Source organism: Bos taurus, chromosome 25 (assembly GCF_002263795.3).
Source record: "Bos taurus isolate L1 Dominette 01449 registration number 42190680 breed Hereford chromosome 25, ARS-UCD2.0, whole genome shotgun sequence".
Taxonomy (NCBI): Eukaryota; Metazoa; Chordata; class Mammalia; order Artiodactyla; family Bovidae; genus Bos; species Bos taurus.
Window position 1 is genome coordinate 5,982,237 of NC_037352.1, and position 16,525 is coordinate 5,998,761.

The window sequence follows — 16,525 nt, forward strand, 5'->3', positions numbered from 1 at the left end:
CAGCTCAGAAGAGGAGGGTCTCTGTGGTTGGAGGCTGGAAAAGGTGGTGGTCCGACCTCGCAGAACCTAGGGATCCCAAGCCCAGATTTAGGAAAGCGAAGTGAAGTGAGAGTCACTTTGTCGTGTCCGACTCTTTGTGACCCCATGGACTATATAGTCCATGAAATTCTCCAGGCCAGAATACTGGAGTGGGTAGCCTTTCCCTTCTCCAAGGGGTCTTCCCAACCTAGGAATCGGACCCAGGTCTCCTGCACTGCAGGTATATTCTTTACCAGCTGAGCCACAAGGGAAGCCCAAGAATACACGAGTGGGTAGCCTATCCCTTCTCCAGCAGTTTTCCCAACCCAGGAATCAAACCAGGGTCTCCTGCATTGCAGGCGGATTCTTTACCAACTGAGCTATGAGAAACAGGACTCTAAGAATAAAGGCAGCCACAGAGGGATAGAATCTCCACCTCTACTTAATAACACCGTTAAGTTCAAGGAGTGAAGCGTCTCTGCTGAAGAAAAAAAAAAAAAAAGAGCTGATTCCAAACAGAAAAACTTTGAGCTGAGCCGCCTGGGTCATTTCATTCATTCATTCTTCCGTTCATTCGTTTAATAAATACAAACTGACATTTTCTTTGGGACGGATGCTTTCTTCACTATCTGCCAGTCATGAGATGATGAGACACTGAGACCAAGTCACTGCCTTCCCTGAGCTTTTATTTCATGCTAGTGAGAGAGCCTCATGTCAGATCATCTCACAGACAAATTTATCCTGATAAACCACGATCAAGATTATGGAAGAAGCTAGCAGAATAAAAAGGACGGCCCTGATCCTGTGACAAAATAGAGACCTTCTCATTCACCTAGGTATTTAGAGGTCTACTACCATTGATAATTAATAACACCATCTCCACTTTACATTGAGGCGCAAAGAGAGGAAGCCGCTTGCCTATCTCTGTAAGTCTGAATGGAGTTAAGCTTGAGCGGGTTAACGTGTCATGAAGAGTTGGACACGACTGAGTGCCTGAGCAACAACCACAAGCTTCCGAGGTGAAACTAGTGGTAAAGAACCCGCCTGCCAATGCAGGAGATGTAAGAGACATGGGTACAATCCCTGGGTCAGGAAGATCCCCTGGAGGAGCGCATGGCAACCCACTCCAGTATTCTTGCCTGAAGAAGCCCATGGACAGAGGACCCTGAGGGGCTACAGTCTATGGGGTCACAAAGAGACGGACACGACTGAAGCAACTGAGCACATATACACTCAGGCTTAGAGAGAGAGACTGAACACTGCTGATTATCTTGGTTGTAAAATCTGAGACCTTCGTGTGCTCGGCGGTTACAGCAAGCAGAGATCTCTGGCATGTGGATTAGTCTAGTGACTTGGGTGACATTTGGAGCATTAATTGGGGACACAAATGACCCTAAACCATATCCCCTCTGCATGGTTAAATGAGGCATAGGCCCTACAAGATAAAAACTGGCATTAATAGTCTAGACACATGACTCATTATTTTTTGTTATGATGGTGAAAAGAATGTGCCAAAATGATTGTGTCGCAGGAGAAATATCAGTGACTAAAGGCTGTATTTCTTCTAGCCACCAAAGCAGTAATGGGTGGCAAAGAATGTGTGATTTTCACCAGGGCCACTGGCGATATAAAATTAAGTTTCTTAGTCTTTGCTTGTGGATGAACACGAAGGTATCCCTGTACCCCTGGAATGGGCCATTAAACAATATTTCTGGATGGGGTTGTGGGGGAGGTCTTTGTGTGTGCTCAGTCTCTCTGTTGTGTCTGACTCTTTGTGATCCCATGGACTGTAGCCTGCCAGGCTCCTCTGTCCATGGGATTTCCCAGGCAAGGATACTGGAGTGGGTTGCCATTCCCTTCCCCAGGGGATCTTCCCGATCCAGGGATAGAACCTGGGTCTCCTGCATTGCAGGTGGATTCTTTACCTTTTGAGCCACCAGGGAAGCATGGGGGGTGGGTGGGGGTGGGGTGGGGATTGGGTCTTCATTCCTTCCTTATTTTGCTAGAAGGACATGGTGGAAAAGAAAGGTTAAGAAAAACTGCTCACCTCAAAAAACCAGTAATGGCGGTTCCCTATCTTGAGACATTTGGCAAATCTCATTTTCCTACAGATGTTGTTGGACATAAATTGATGATTTCAAGAAGCAAATAGAATATTCTGCAATGCTCGGTATTAAGGAGTTCAGTGTGATCAGATGGGGCTTTGTCAAATTGAAGTATTTGAATTAACTGACACCGTAAAAGCGAAAGTGTAAAGCTTTGCTTTTCTTCCAAGCTAATCAATGAAGATTAATATTCTATGGGAACCTGATTTTGCAGATGGAGCTGCGCAGCACTGTTTTCCCTTCCATTTTTTTTCTCCTAGTAAATAAATCATTTTTATTATACTGTATGAATTTACTTAGCTCTTTTAATAGCCTTTGTAAGAATAATGCTTCCTTTGATTATATTACATTTTTAAATGTGTGCTGTGTGTAATATAATTCTGCTGTCGAGAGGAGGGGGATAGTGAGGGACGGAAGAGTTACTGAATAGATCAGCTTTACCATCATATCCCCTGTGTTTTAAACAGGATGAAGAAATATCTGGGAGTCCTGGGGGCTTTAGGAGTAAATTACTAAGTATTTGCTTGGATGAAAATGGTTCATACCTGTGCCTGGGTGTAAAACTTTTTTTTTTTTTTCTACTGAAGAAGATTAGATTCATCTGAAAGGACTTGGTCTTTGTGGGCTACCCTAGTGGCTCAGACGGTGAAGAATCTGCCTGAAATGCAGGAGACCCGGGTTCCATCCCTGGGTCGGGGAGATCCCCTGGAGAAGGAACTGGCAACCCACTCCAGCATTCTTGCCTCGAGAATTCCATGGACGGAGGAGCCTGGTGGGCTTCAGTCCATGGGGTCGCAAAGAGTCGAACACTATTCTGGTGGTTATTTTGTACCTTTTATATCTTCAAGGTGCTAGAAAATTTATTTGATTTTTCACCCCTGTGGAAGGGAAATAAGCTTTATAATCCCAGGGCAAACATCCACATGTGTACGTAGATCAGGAGCTTTTTGACTTAGCAGATGCTGCATGTGGTCTCATTCACAGCTGATACAGTGACTTCTCACCCTGAATTCTTGGAGCTTTAATCTTTGAAGGACACAGACAGCTTGACCGTCACAAAGTGTACATCGCATGAGACAAGGAAAGAGAACGAGGGAGGGAGCAAGGGAGAGAGAGAGACAAACACAAAGAGCCAGAGATTTCATTAAAGACAAAAATACAGTGTGGTTTTATGCCTTAGAGTAAATCCTCAATTACCAAAGTTCCTGATGACAAGAGATCAGAATCATTGAAGTTTTGCCTATATCCTACAGGCCATTTATTTTGTACACAGCCAACAAAAGAATCCTCCTGAAGTACTTTGCCCATCGAGTCACATTTTTTTTTTAATTGAGGTATATTTGATGTACAACATAGTGAGTGAAAATGTTTAAAGCTTATAGTTCAAGTATAGTTATTAGAAAATATTAGTTTTATTCCCTGTGTTGTACAGTATATCCTTGCAGCTTATTATTTTACATGAGTAGTTTGTACCTGTTAATCCCCTAGCCGTCTTGTGTCCCTCCCCTTGCCTCTCCCTGCTGGTAACTAATAGTTAGTTCTCAATATCTGTGAGTCTATTTCTTTTTTTGTTTGTTGGTTATATTCACTAGTTTGTTTTATTTTTTAAATTCCACATATGTGAGATTATGCAGTATTTGTCTTTCTCCATCTGATATATTTCACTGAGCATGTGTTAGTCACTCAGTTGTGTCCAGCTCTTTATGACCCCATGGACTGTAGCCCACCAGGCTCCTCTGTCCATGGGATTCTCCAGGCAAGAATACTGGAGTAGGTTGCCATTTCCTTCTCCAGGGGATCTTCCTGACCCAGGGATCGAACCCAGGTCTCCCGCACTGCAGGCAGATTGTTTACCGTTTGAGCTGCGCTAGTACCTGCCAAGCCCATCTATGTTGTTGCAGATGGCGGAATTTCCTTCTTTATGGCTGAGCAGTATTCCATTGTGTGTATCCATCTATGTATATCATATCTTCTTTATCCATTTCTCTGTTGATGGACAGTTAGGTTGCTTCCACCTCTTGGCTATTGTAAATAATGCTGCTATGAATATCAGGGTGCATGTATCTTTTCAAATTAGTGTTTTTGTTTTTCATAAATACCCAGGAGTGGAATTGCTGTCATATGGTGTTTTTAGTTATAAAAATAGCAATGTATCATATAATTCAACTGAATGCACATCCATGTTATAAATATATGTGTTACTTGCCCAGTCATGTCGTACTCTGTGACCCTGTGATCGGTAGCTCACCAGGCTCTTCTGTCCAGTCCTTCTCCAGGCAAGAATACTGGAGTGGATTGTCGTGCCCTTCTCCAGGGGATCTCTCCAACCCAGGGATCAAATCAGGGTCTCCTGTATTGCAGGCCGATTCTTTACCATCTGAGCCACGAGGAAAGCCCTTATAAATATATACATTCATATTATTTTAGCCTGGAGGAACATATTATGGTCTCCCCTGATTCAATATCCTTCCACTCAGTACCTTTTGGAGATCTTTGCATGTCAAAATGTGAAGATCAATTTTGTTCTTTTTTAAAAGGCTACACAGTCCCTTAGGTTATGGATGTGCCCGCACTTATTTGAATATTCACCCCCTTGTTGATGGTAATGAAGTCCCTCTCCACAGCCAATTTTCACTACCATTAGCAATGCTCATGACCATCTTAGGATAGGTACCTCTGTATATAGGGGTGAACTTTTTTAACAGAATATATTCCTAGAAGGAGAAGCCTTGAGGCTTTAAAAAGATCACCCATTTTTGCCTTTCACATGGTGAGTGCTTATTTTGTAATTATATGACCAGTAATAGATGTACAGTGAGCTTTATGAACAAGAAAGTGCTCACCTAAAATTTGGTGAAACGGTCTCTTACTTCAAATTTGGGCCACCTAAAAAAGACAGTGGAGAAGGAAATGGTTGAAACCTTTTGAGTTATTAACTCTTAACAGCACCTAAGCTATGAGTTAGTTTGCAGAGGCAAAGCCTTCCTTATATGATATTCAAAAAGCTGCAAAATGCAAAGCAACTAGGAATGTGATGTGTGGTGTGTGTGTGTGTGTGTGCATACACACATTTTGGACATTTTGCATCCAAGTCAGTATGAAAAGATAGAAATAGTTGGAGCAGCTGCCATTTTGCTCTGGAGGTCCAAAGTCATGTATCTAACAGCTCTAAATTTCTACCCCGAACAGGATGTATATGCTCACTATATCCTTTAATAAAGGCGCAGAAATGGGCCATGTAGTCTGCATTAAAGCATGAGTAAGCGCTCTTCATTTTAAGAAGCACTCAAGCACTCTGAAAATTAGCACTGGAACATGGTTCCAAATGAAATTGACACCATGAGCCTAATGAGAACTGAATACCATATATCCATCTCCTCTAGTTCAAGATCTTTCTCTTATGTCATCTGAATGGTTCTGAAGCGCTGACTCCTCCTGGACACAAGTCTCTTCAAGGCTGAGTGTCTTCCCTCCCTTCCCCTGCCTGGCTGAAAATAAGAGCCCCTGTGGTTTTTTCCTCTCCTCTTTCCACTGTCATTTGGGTTTAGCCACATGCATCCCTGGTATATATCTGTCTGGCAACTGTTTTCTTTCTCTTTCTGTGCCCAGCCACCTCTCTCTTTCTTTACTGCTGTTTTTAGTTTTATGTGTGATGACTATTGTGGTTTGCAAACAGCCAGAACTGACTGATAAATACACAATATTTGTTGGTTGGAAAATTGTCTGAGCAGGAAAAGGTCCCTTGGCTATGAAGCTAATGCTCTTGGGGACGTGGAGAAGGAATTTAAGATTACAAACAGAATAAGGTTTGAGGGCTTACGAAAGTATTTGCTTAAAAATCATGTGTTCCTCCATGTTCCTTGGAGGAGGACATAGCAACCCACTCTAGTATTCTTGCCTGGAGAATCCCAACAAACAGAGGAGCCTGGTGGGCTGCAGTCCGTGGGATCTCAAAGAGTCAGACCCAACCGAGCAACTAAGCATATGTTGTTCCTTAAGTATAGGTTCAAAAGATATATCTTTTTAAAAGCATTTTACTAAGATATATTTCTTTTAGCAAAAGATATGTTTCCATGCCTTTCTTGAAGAAATGGGTATGTTTCTTTTACATTAATGATGAAAAGTTCCTGATGAGGATTGGGCATTCCCATGTTAAATGAATCCTTAGATAAGTTCCCATCCTTCATGGGGCTTCCCTGGTGGCTCAGATGGTAAAGAATCTGCCTGCAATGCAGGAGACCCGGTTCCATCCCTGGGTTCAGGAAGATTCCCTAGAGAAGGGATTGGCTACCCACTCCAGTATTCTTGACTGGAGAACCCCATGGACAGAGGAACCGGGAGAGCTACAGTCAGTCCATGGGGTCACAAAGAGTCAGACACAACTGAGCAACTAACACTTTCATATTCCATCCTTCATAGAAAAAATATTTTTGGAGCACTTGCTGTGTGCCAGAAATGTTGACAGATATTTGACATAAATTGGTGGATAGGATATTCAAATGTCTTGCTCATAGAGCTTCCGTTCAAATGGAAAATACTTGCTAATACTACCGTTCTAGTTATCTATTGTTGTATAAAGCATGGTGCCTAAACTTAGTGCCTGAAAACAACACAGACTTATCATCTCATAGATTCTTTGGGTCAGGGATGCTTCAGCTGCAGCATAATTTGGACCAGTCTTTGTTCAATAGTTTTGGTAGGTTGTTGGGGCCAAAAGCATTGTTAAGTCTCTAGGGGAGTAAGATGCACCACTGAGCTTTCTTGGGTGGCTCTCCTGTGGCTCCCAGTTGGCTTCAGAAAGTCTGCTGCTCAAGTTCCCTGGTTTCCCCAAAATGAGGAATTCCAGGGAGAGTGGGAGAGTTCACCCAACACGGAAAACACAGTCATTTTATGACCTCATCTTGGAGGTGATGTCTCATCACTTCTGCTCTACCCCATTTGTGAGTTCATTAACCTAACCTCCCTACAAGGGGAGTGAGTCACACAAGGTCAGAGATCTTTGAGAACCATCTTGAGGAGATTCCTATACATTTATTAAAACCTTACCCTGGGAAGCACTGAGAACAAAGCATGAAAACAGCAAGGATGGTCATCATGGCCAATGACATTTATTGAGGACTCGATATTGAATTAAATATCCAGTATTAAAAGTGATAGCAATAAAAATTCACATTTTTTAAGCTTTTTATTTTGTAAGGGGGTGTAACCAATTAAACAATGTTGTGATAGCTTCAGGTGAGCAGCAAAGGGACTCAGCCATACATGTACATGTATCCATCCTTTCCCAAATTTCCCTCCCATCCAGGCTGCCATGTAACATTGAGAAGAAAAGCTCACTTTGTTAAGCAAACACTAAGTGTCAAACACTGAGCTCTATGACTCATGTGCCTCTTTTTATGTAATCCTTACAACACTCCTCAGTTCACAAGTACTAGTGGGGATTTAGTCACTCAGTGGTGTCCGCCTCTTGCAACTCCATGGACTGTAGCCCTCCAGGCTCCTCTGTCCATGGGATTTCCCAGGCAGGAATACTGGAGTGGGTTGCCATTCCCTTCTCCAGGGGATCTTCCTGACCCAGGGATTGAATCTGGGCCTCCTGAATTGCAGGTGGATTCTTTACCTAATGAGCCACCAGGGAGCCCTGTTTTATCATGTGCCCATTTTACAGATGTGGAAACTGAGGCACAGATAGCAGTGATCTCTGAAATTCCCTTTTCCATGTGATACGCCTTAGTTAGGGTCACAATTTTGTCTTACTCAACCAACCACGTATTAGGTCTAAAGTCATTTTCACCACTTTTGTGAATATGCAAACAGGGAGAAAACTCAGATGACCAGGCAATCAATTTTCACTACTCCCACTGCTCTATCTGCCTCTAAAAGCCTAGGGGTAAAGGAAAATGCCTAAGCAGGTCATGAGGAGTCACCCAAGTAGTTTTGAGGCCAGGGTATTCTGTTTTAAGGCTACGGTTCCCAGGGGTCTAGTACTATTGCAGTCCCGCACACCAACATCTCTGCTTGTCCCAACCTCCCCTCCTAAACCAATTTATGAGAATGAAGCCTCACTTTGGAAGCAAGTAAATCGTCCATAAATAGTCAAGCTGTGGATGGGTTGCTGCTCTCGCCGACTGTACATTTCCACTCAATGAGTTTATTAAAGCTTAAAACAGAACCTTTTAGAAAAGAAAATGAAAACCGATGATACCAAAGGCAAGGGCTGTGGGGATAAGAAAGTGCAATTCATGTGCCTTGGTGGAACGCCAGTGGAGCCACCATTCGATGATTCCTTCAGCGGTACGCTACTCAGTTTTAAGGTAAATGAGACAGAGAGGTCCCTGGGGATGCTCAGCATCCATCTGGCTGCTGGTTATGACCACATCCTCTGTAGCAGCCGCCGTGCTTGGCGTTGATGTATGACGCACACAGGATACAGACCGTGTCCTCAAGGTCTTTACAGTCTTCTGGGATTAGTCAGTGGATGATATAGATAATGTGGCGTGTGCTAGGCAGGGGAAGTTTAGGATTCTAGGGGGGCAAATAGACTTGAAGGGAATAAGGCAGGGAGCCTTCGTGGAGGAGGTATTGTCTTAAGCTGAGAGGTGAGGCCAAGAAAGAGTTAGACAAGTCACGACAAAAGAGAGGACATTTGGCCAAAGATTAAATAAAAATACCCAAAGTCAACTGAAATCATGATACATTTGCACAACTGCACGGAATTCGGTATATTGAAGAAAATATAGCAAAGTGAGGGTGGGAAAGAGAAGGCGGAGAGGTGACAGGTTGGAAAAGTAGCCTAGGTTCAGATCAGGATGGGATTTCTATGCCATATTAAGTATTTGGGGTTTGCAGCAAGTGCATTTATCTATTTAAAACCAGTGGGAAAAGCTATCCTCTCAATGAATGGCCTAGCTCATTTTTGTGGATTAGAGTTTGAGGAATAACTTTGAATCAATGATAAGGTATTAACAACCCAAATATTCTATATTTCTGTAAGCCATGGGGAAACGCATGGAGGCAGTATGACATGGTCATTAAGAGTACAGTTTCTGGAATCAGAATTACAGTAAGTTCCCTATGTATGAACAAGTTCTGTTCCAGGCATGTCTGTAAGTCCAATTTGTAATGTTAGCCTCAGTACCCAACTAGCACAATTAGCTATATAGTACTGTACTGTAATAGGTTTATAATACTTTTCACACAAATAATTCAAAAAAAAACCACAAAAATAAATAAAATATTTTTAATCTTACAGTATAGTTCCTTGAACTATACTCATAAAGAACAGCTGGTAAAGAATCCGCTTGCAATATGGGAGACCTGGGTTCGATCCCTGGGTTGGGAAGATCCCCTGGAGAAGGGAAAGGCTATGCACTCCAGTATTCTGGCCTGGAAAATTCCATGGATTGTATATTGAAAATTCCATGGATTGTATTCCATGGAGTCGCAGAGTCGGACAGGACTGAGCAATCTTCACTTCACTTCATAGTTCCTTGAAAAGCACAGTAGTACCAGCTGCATCACCTCTGCTTTTACATTTCCTTCTGGAAGCCTGGGCTTGAAATACAGATACTGTACTACAGTATTCTATACGGTCGTTGCTGTTGTTGTTTAAGCATTAAGTCATGTCCGACTCTTTTGCAACTCCATGGACTGTGGCCTGCCAGGCTCCTCTGTCCATCGGCGCTCCCAGGCAAGAATACTGGAATGGGTTACCATTTTCTTCTCCAGGGGATCTTCCCAACCCAGAGATTGAACTTGTGTCTCCCGCATTGGCAGGCAGACTCTTTACCACTGAGCCACCAGGGAAGCCCACTCTATACAGTAAGGTATACAAAAGCACAGCCACTTGGAGAGGATGCACTCATGTGACAATGTTTGCCAGACATGTGAACTAACGTACATGAACGAACATACAAACACACAGTCACATCTTTGAAAGTTCACAACTTGAAGATTCCTACGTGGGGGACTTAACTGTATATAAATGGGAATTCTAGCTCAATCATCTGCTTAGTGTATGACTTTGGAAAAATTGTTCTGCCTCTAAGAATCTCCATTTCATCTGAAAAAAAAATAGAGAGATGATAGTAATATCACCTTGTGGAACTTTGGCCTCGTGGAAATTTTGTATTCATTTTCTATGCTGCAGAGAAAATTACCGCAGACATAGAGGCTTAGGCGACACACATTTATTATCTCACAGATTTGGACATAGCTTAGTTGGGTCCCCTGCGTAGGACCTCACAGAGTGTTGGCTAGGATTGGGTTCTCATCAAAGGCTTGCCTGGATCTGCTTCCAAACTTCCTTAGATTGTCAGCAAAAAGCATCTCTTTGTGGCATTAAGATTCATGGCAACTTGCTTCCTCAAAGCCAGAAATGGAGAGGAAAGAAGTAGGGAAGGAGAGAGACTCCAGCAAGAGAGATATTATAATCTTACGCACGTGTGTGCTTGCTTAGTTGCTCAGTCTTGTCCAACTCTCTGTGGCCCCATGGACTGTAGCCCGCCAAGCTCCTCTGTCCATGGGGATTCCTCAGGCTAGAATACTGGAGCAGGTAGCCATGCCCTCCTCCAGGGGATCTTCCCCAAACCCAGGATCAAATTCACGTATCTTATGTCTCCTGTATTGGCAGATGGGTTCTTTACCACTAGGACCACCTGGGAAGTCCCAAATCTTATGTACATGTCGTCACAAAGCCTATCACCTTTGCCTCTGGATGGGAGCAAGTCCCAGATCCTGCCCACACTCCACGGGAGGAGATGACCCAAAGGTCTGAATACCAGGAGGGTAAGGGTCATGGTGGGAAGCACTCTATAATCTGTACAACTCAAGGATCCAGTAGATGTAAGCACATAAAGAAAGACAGAAGGAGTTTAGCCTGCTGCCTGGCACACAGGCAACTTTCCTGAATCTATGGCCATTATCGCTCAGTCAGCCGATGATTTGAGGACAACGCGACAGACCATTTCTGCGGGTTGGGCGTTAGATGCTCTAGACTGGTCAGTGCTACTGGTCAGATGCTAGTGAGGGAGAAGTCAAGATTGCCTTTCTCAGGTGATGGACATCTTGTAGGTGGAGTAAAGCCCATCATCTTTAAGAATAAGCCACCCCGGGAAGGTAGCTCAAATACTCTTATCCTCTAGCACCGTGGGTACAGTAGTAAAACTTACACTAGAAAGTGATGAGCAAAGCAAATGGGAACCAAAAGCAAATAGAAAGAGGGAAGTACTAAAGAGAAGAATAGAAATTAGTGACATTGGAAACAACAAAAACTAGTTCTTTCAAAGTATATAAAAAAAAAAAATCTAGAAAGACTGATAGAAAAGGTGACATGACAAAAATTGTAAATACCACATACATTAATAAGATGATAAGGAACTTTTGCAACCATGTAACCCCACGGTCTGTAGCTCACCCTCTGTCCATGCAGTTCTCCAGGCAAGAATACTGAAGTGGGGAGCCATCCCCTTCTCCAGGGCATCTTCCCAACCCAGGGATCAGACCCAGGTCTCCTACACGGCAGACAGATTCTCTCCTGTCTGAGTCACCAGGGAAGCCCTTATTACAGCCTATGCACATTTATTTAATAACTCAAATGAAACAGACTAATCCCCTAAGTGAAATCGCTCAGACGTGTCCAACTCTTTGTGACCCCATGGACTGTCACCTATCAGGCTCCTCCATTCATGGGATTTTCCAGGCAAGAGTGCTGGAGTGGATTGCCATTTCCTTCTCCAGGGGATCTTCCCAACCCAGGAATCGAACCTGGGTTTCCTGCATTGCAGGCAGACGCTTTACCGTCTGAGCCACCAGGGAAGCTGGTGGCTAATTCCCTAAAAGTCACCTGGATGAACTAGATAGTTTAAATAGTTCAAAAACTTCTAAAGAAATTTGCTTAAAATACCCTACAAAAACAAAACTTTATATGCATTCAGATGGTATCACTGGTTATTCTAACACGTCTAATATTGAAAAAATTACCAATTATATACAGTGTCTTCCAAATAGAGAAAATGAGGGAATTCATCCAAGTTCATTTTACGAAGCCAGCACTAACCTTATACCAAAAGCACACAAGAGAGTTTTTTGGGTGATGAAACTATTCTGTTTCCTAATTGTGTTAGCAATTACAAAAATCAATATGCTGTGTTTAAATTTATAGAACTGTACAGTCAAACTATCAAGTTTATAATATGTTTAACAATAAAATAAAGTAAATATAAGCCCCTAATAATGAGTACTCTTGCCTAGAAAATCCCATGGATAGAGGAGCCTGGTGGGCTACAGTCCATGGGGTCGCAAAGAGTCGGACGACTGAGCAACTTCACTTCACAATAATAAGCTATATGAGACTAGAGTCTCATTTGTTTTTTAATTTATTGGAGTATAATTGATTTATAATTTTGTGTTGCTGCTGCTGCTGCTAAGTCGCTTCAGTCATGTCCGACTCTGTGCGACCCCATAGACAGCAGCCCACCAGGCTCCCCCGTCCCTGGCATTCTCCAGGCAAGAACACTGGAGTGGGTTGCCATTTCCTTCTCCAATGCATGAAAGTGAAAAGTGAAAGTGAAGTCGCTCAGTCGTGTCTGACTCCTAGCAACCCCATGGACTGCAGCCTACCAGGCTCCTCCATCCATGGGATTTTCCAAGAAAGAGTACTGGAGTGGGGTGCCATCGCCTTCTCCAACTTTGTGTTAGTTTCTGGTATATATCAAAGTGAACCAGTTATACGTACATGAACGTTTTTAGATCTTTTCCCATATAGATCACTGCAGAATGTTGAGTAGAGTTCCCTGTGCTACACAGTAGGTCCATATTAGTTATCTATTTTACTTACAGCAGTGTGTGTATGTCAGTCCCAATCTCCCAATTTATCCCTCTTCTCCATTTCCCCCCTGTGAACCATAAGTTTGTTTTCTACATCTGAAACTCTATTTCTGTTTTGTAAAAAAGTTCATTTGTACCCATCTTTAGATTCCACATATAAGCGATATCATGTATTTGTCTTTCTGACTTCTCTCTCTGACTTCACTCCGTATGACAATCTCTAGATTTGTCTGTGTTGCAGCAAATGGCTTTCTTTCTTTCTTTCTTTCTTTTTTTTTTTTTATGGCCAACAGCCCACTGTGTATATGCACCACGTCTTCTTTATCCACTCCTCTGCCAGTGGACATTTAGGTTGCTTCCATGTCTTGACTACTGCAAATAGTGCTGCTATGAACATTGCATTGGGGGACATGCACCTTTTTGAATTATGGTTTTCTCTGAATATACGCCCAGGAGTGGGATTGCTGGATCATATGGTAGCTCTATTTTCAGTATTTTTAAGGACCCTTCCTACTATTCTCCATAGTAGCTGTCAGTCAGTCAGTCAGTTCAGTCGCTCAGTTGTGTCTGACTCTTTGCGACCCCATGAATCGCAGCACACCAGGCCTCCCTGTCCATCACCAACTCCCAGAGGTCACTCAGACTCATGTCCATCGAGTCAGTGATGCCATCCAGCCATCTCATCCTCCGTCCTCCCCTTGTCCTCCTGCCCCCAATCCCTCCCAGCGTCAGAGTCTTTTCCAATGAGTCAACTCTTTGCATGAGGTGACCAAAGTACTGGAGTTTCAGCTTTAGCATCATTCCTTCCAAAGAAATCCCAGGGCTGATCTCCTTCAGAATGGACTGGTTGGATGTCCTTGCAGTCCAAGGGACTCTCAAGAGTCTTCTCCAATACCACAGTTCAAAACATCAATTCTTCAGCGCTCAGCTTTCTTCACAGTCCAACTCTCACATCCATACATGACCACTGGAAAAACCATAGCCTTGACTAGATGGACCTTTGTTGGCAAAGTAATATCTCTGCTTTTGAATATGCTATCTAGGTTGGTCATAACTTTTCTTCCAAGGAGTAAGCATCTTTTAATTTCATGGCTGCAGTCACCATCTGCAGTGATTATGGAGTCCCCAAAAATAAAGTCTGACCCTGTTTCCACTGTTTCCCCATCTATTTCCCATGAAGTGATGCGACCAGATACCATGATCTTCATTTTCTGAATGTTGAGCTTTAAGCCAACTTTTTCACTCTCCTCTTTCACTTTCATCAAGAGGCTTTTTAGTTCCTCTTCACTTTCTGCCATAACAAGTTACATTCCTATCAATAGTGTAGAAGGGTTCCCTCTTCTCCACACCCTCTCCAGCATTATTGTTTGTAGATTTTTTGATGATGGCCATTCTGACCAGTGTGAGACTGATATCTCATGGTAGTTTTGATTTCCATCAGAATAGAGTCTTTATATACATTATTATCATTCTATCTCCAGCCCCTGGCATAGTTCCTGGCAAAAGTTGCACACTTCAAAATATATGAGGATTGCATAAATGGAAGAATGGAGAATTATTTTTAAAAAATCATATATTAGGAACTAGCCCCAGGGGAATACAGGGTGTACCTAAACATATATATTTATATTTACATTATAGTACTTTGCAATAATAATAGATGTCTCCTGGCTAATAAGATGCACTATTTTATATTTAAAATTTTCAATATGAGGCGGCCCCTGGTGGGTTTTTCACAGCAGCAGAGGGTGGGAAACTGGAGTTGGTCACCTGACCCAGTTTCTGCTTTAAGATCACACAGTTTGCAGTGGAGAGTGGAAAGGAGAGGGACAGGATGGGCTCTTCCTGTTTTAATCAATATGATATCAGTGAACATTACGTACTTCTTTGTACATGTATATCTATTGCTCTATCTGATTCTAAAAGTGAAATGAATAGGGCAAAGGATGTGCATATTTACGGATATTATAGATATAACTGCAGGACCCTTCAAAATGGCGGTAGTGTTTTATACTTTCACCCAGTATCAGGAGAATTTTAATAGACTTGAAGATACAATATATCCAAGTCGTGTCTATAACACTGTAGCCTCTGTACTGTATTCCTCAGTATATACTGTAGACATTTCTTTTTCATAATAATAGTAACTTGTGGCTTTTTAAACTTTCTCATAATAATAACTTGTGGCTCTTTAAATGACTTCTGATAACGTCTTCTCCAACAGAGTATCATACCCCTGACTTTCCAGTTCTCCTTCCCAACCCATCCCAACATGTTAACCTTACAATCTTCTAACCCCCACTACCCAAAGGCAAACAAACAAACCCACAGAAAAGGCAGCTGGCTTTAGTATCAAGGTTGCCAAAGGGGAAATCACACTTTGCAGTGAAAATAGACAGCCGGTGTACAAACAGTCCGTATCTCATTTCTACTGTATGACTCTGATTCATAAATTACTAAAGTGTTTTCCTGAGAAATAAATATTTCACTCACCAGTGGCAGACTTATGAGCTAATTAAAATCTGAACCCTGGAAGAAAGAGTGCCATCAGCTGGATTTACATGGCTGGAAAGTGCGTGGCTACTCCTTGGCTCAGAGAAGACGCTTGGGTGCAGAAAGGAGGGGCCTGGCTTATTAAGATCAACACTTGGCTTTGGACAAAGGAAGGTCTCTGCTGAAGCTGAGATATTTCAAGAAAACCTAAAGTGACAACACAGAGGTTTTTCTGCTCTTGGGAAGAGAGAGGCAGAGCCACTTATTGGTTAAATACATAACCTTGGGGGTCAGATTTGTTGTTATTTCGTCATTAAGTCGTGTCCAACTCTTTGCAACCCCATGGGCTGTAGCCCACCAGACTCTTCTGTCCCTGGGATTTCCCAGTCAAGAATACTGGAGTGGGCTGCCGTTTTCCTCTCAAAGGGATCTTCCTGACGCAGGGAGGACCCTGCATCTCCTGCATTGACAAGTGGATTCTTTACCAACTGAGCCACCAGGGAAGCCGTGGGGGTCAGATAGTTGGGTTCAAATCCCAGCTCTGTCACTTAGCAGTTGTAGGACTTTGGGTTCATTGCTGTCTTTCTAAACCTCAGCATCTCCATGCATACAATGAGAATAGAAAGACCATCCTCCTCACGAGGACATGAGTGTTAACAGAAGTTGTGTATTTAGACCATTAGCAGTGTGCCAAGCAAACAGTTACTCAATAAATGTTAGGCAACTAGCCCCAGCTGTTTTATTCTCATGAAGTCATGTGTATATGTCCAGTTTTTCTTTTGGAAGTTTACAGCCCATTGGCTTATAAGCAGTTTTTCAATACAAAATGTTTTACTTCCTTGGAAAATAGCACCTTCTTTTTGGACTTACTATGTGCTGAGTTAGGTAGCGTTCAAGCACTCTATATGCACTCTCATTTGGCTCAGATGGTAAAGAATCTGCCTGCAATATAGGAGACCTGGGTTCAATCCCTGGGTTGGGAAGATGCCCAGGAAGAGGGAATGGCAACCCACTCCAGTATTCCTGCCTGGAGAATTTCATGGACAGAGGAGCCTGGCGGACTACAGTCCATGGGGCCACAG

At 42.8% G+C, this 16,525-nt stretch overlaps 1 protein-coding gene and 1 non-coding gene across 10 annotated transcripts in view; one reads left to right on the plus strand and one right to left on the minus strand.

Moving 5' to 3' along the window:
* Positions 1-16,525, plus strand: part of RBFOX1 (RNA binding fox-1 homolog 1) — a 2,433,924-nt gene that overhangs the window by 1,775,804 nt on the left and 641,595 nt on the right. The window lies entirely within an intron of this gene.
* Positions 11,868-11,939, minus strand: TRNAC-GCA (transfer RNA cysteine (anticodon GCA)). The gene has a single exon. It is a non-coding gene; the product is annotated as a tRNA-Cys (tRNA).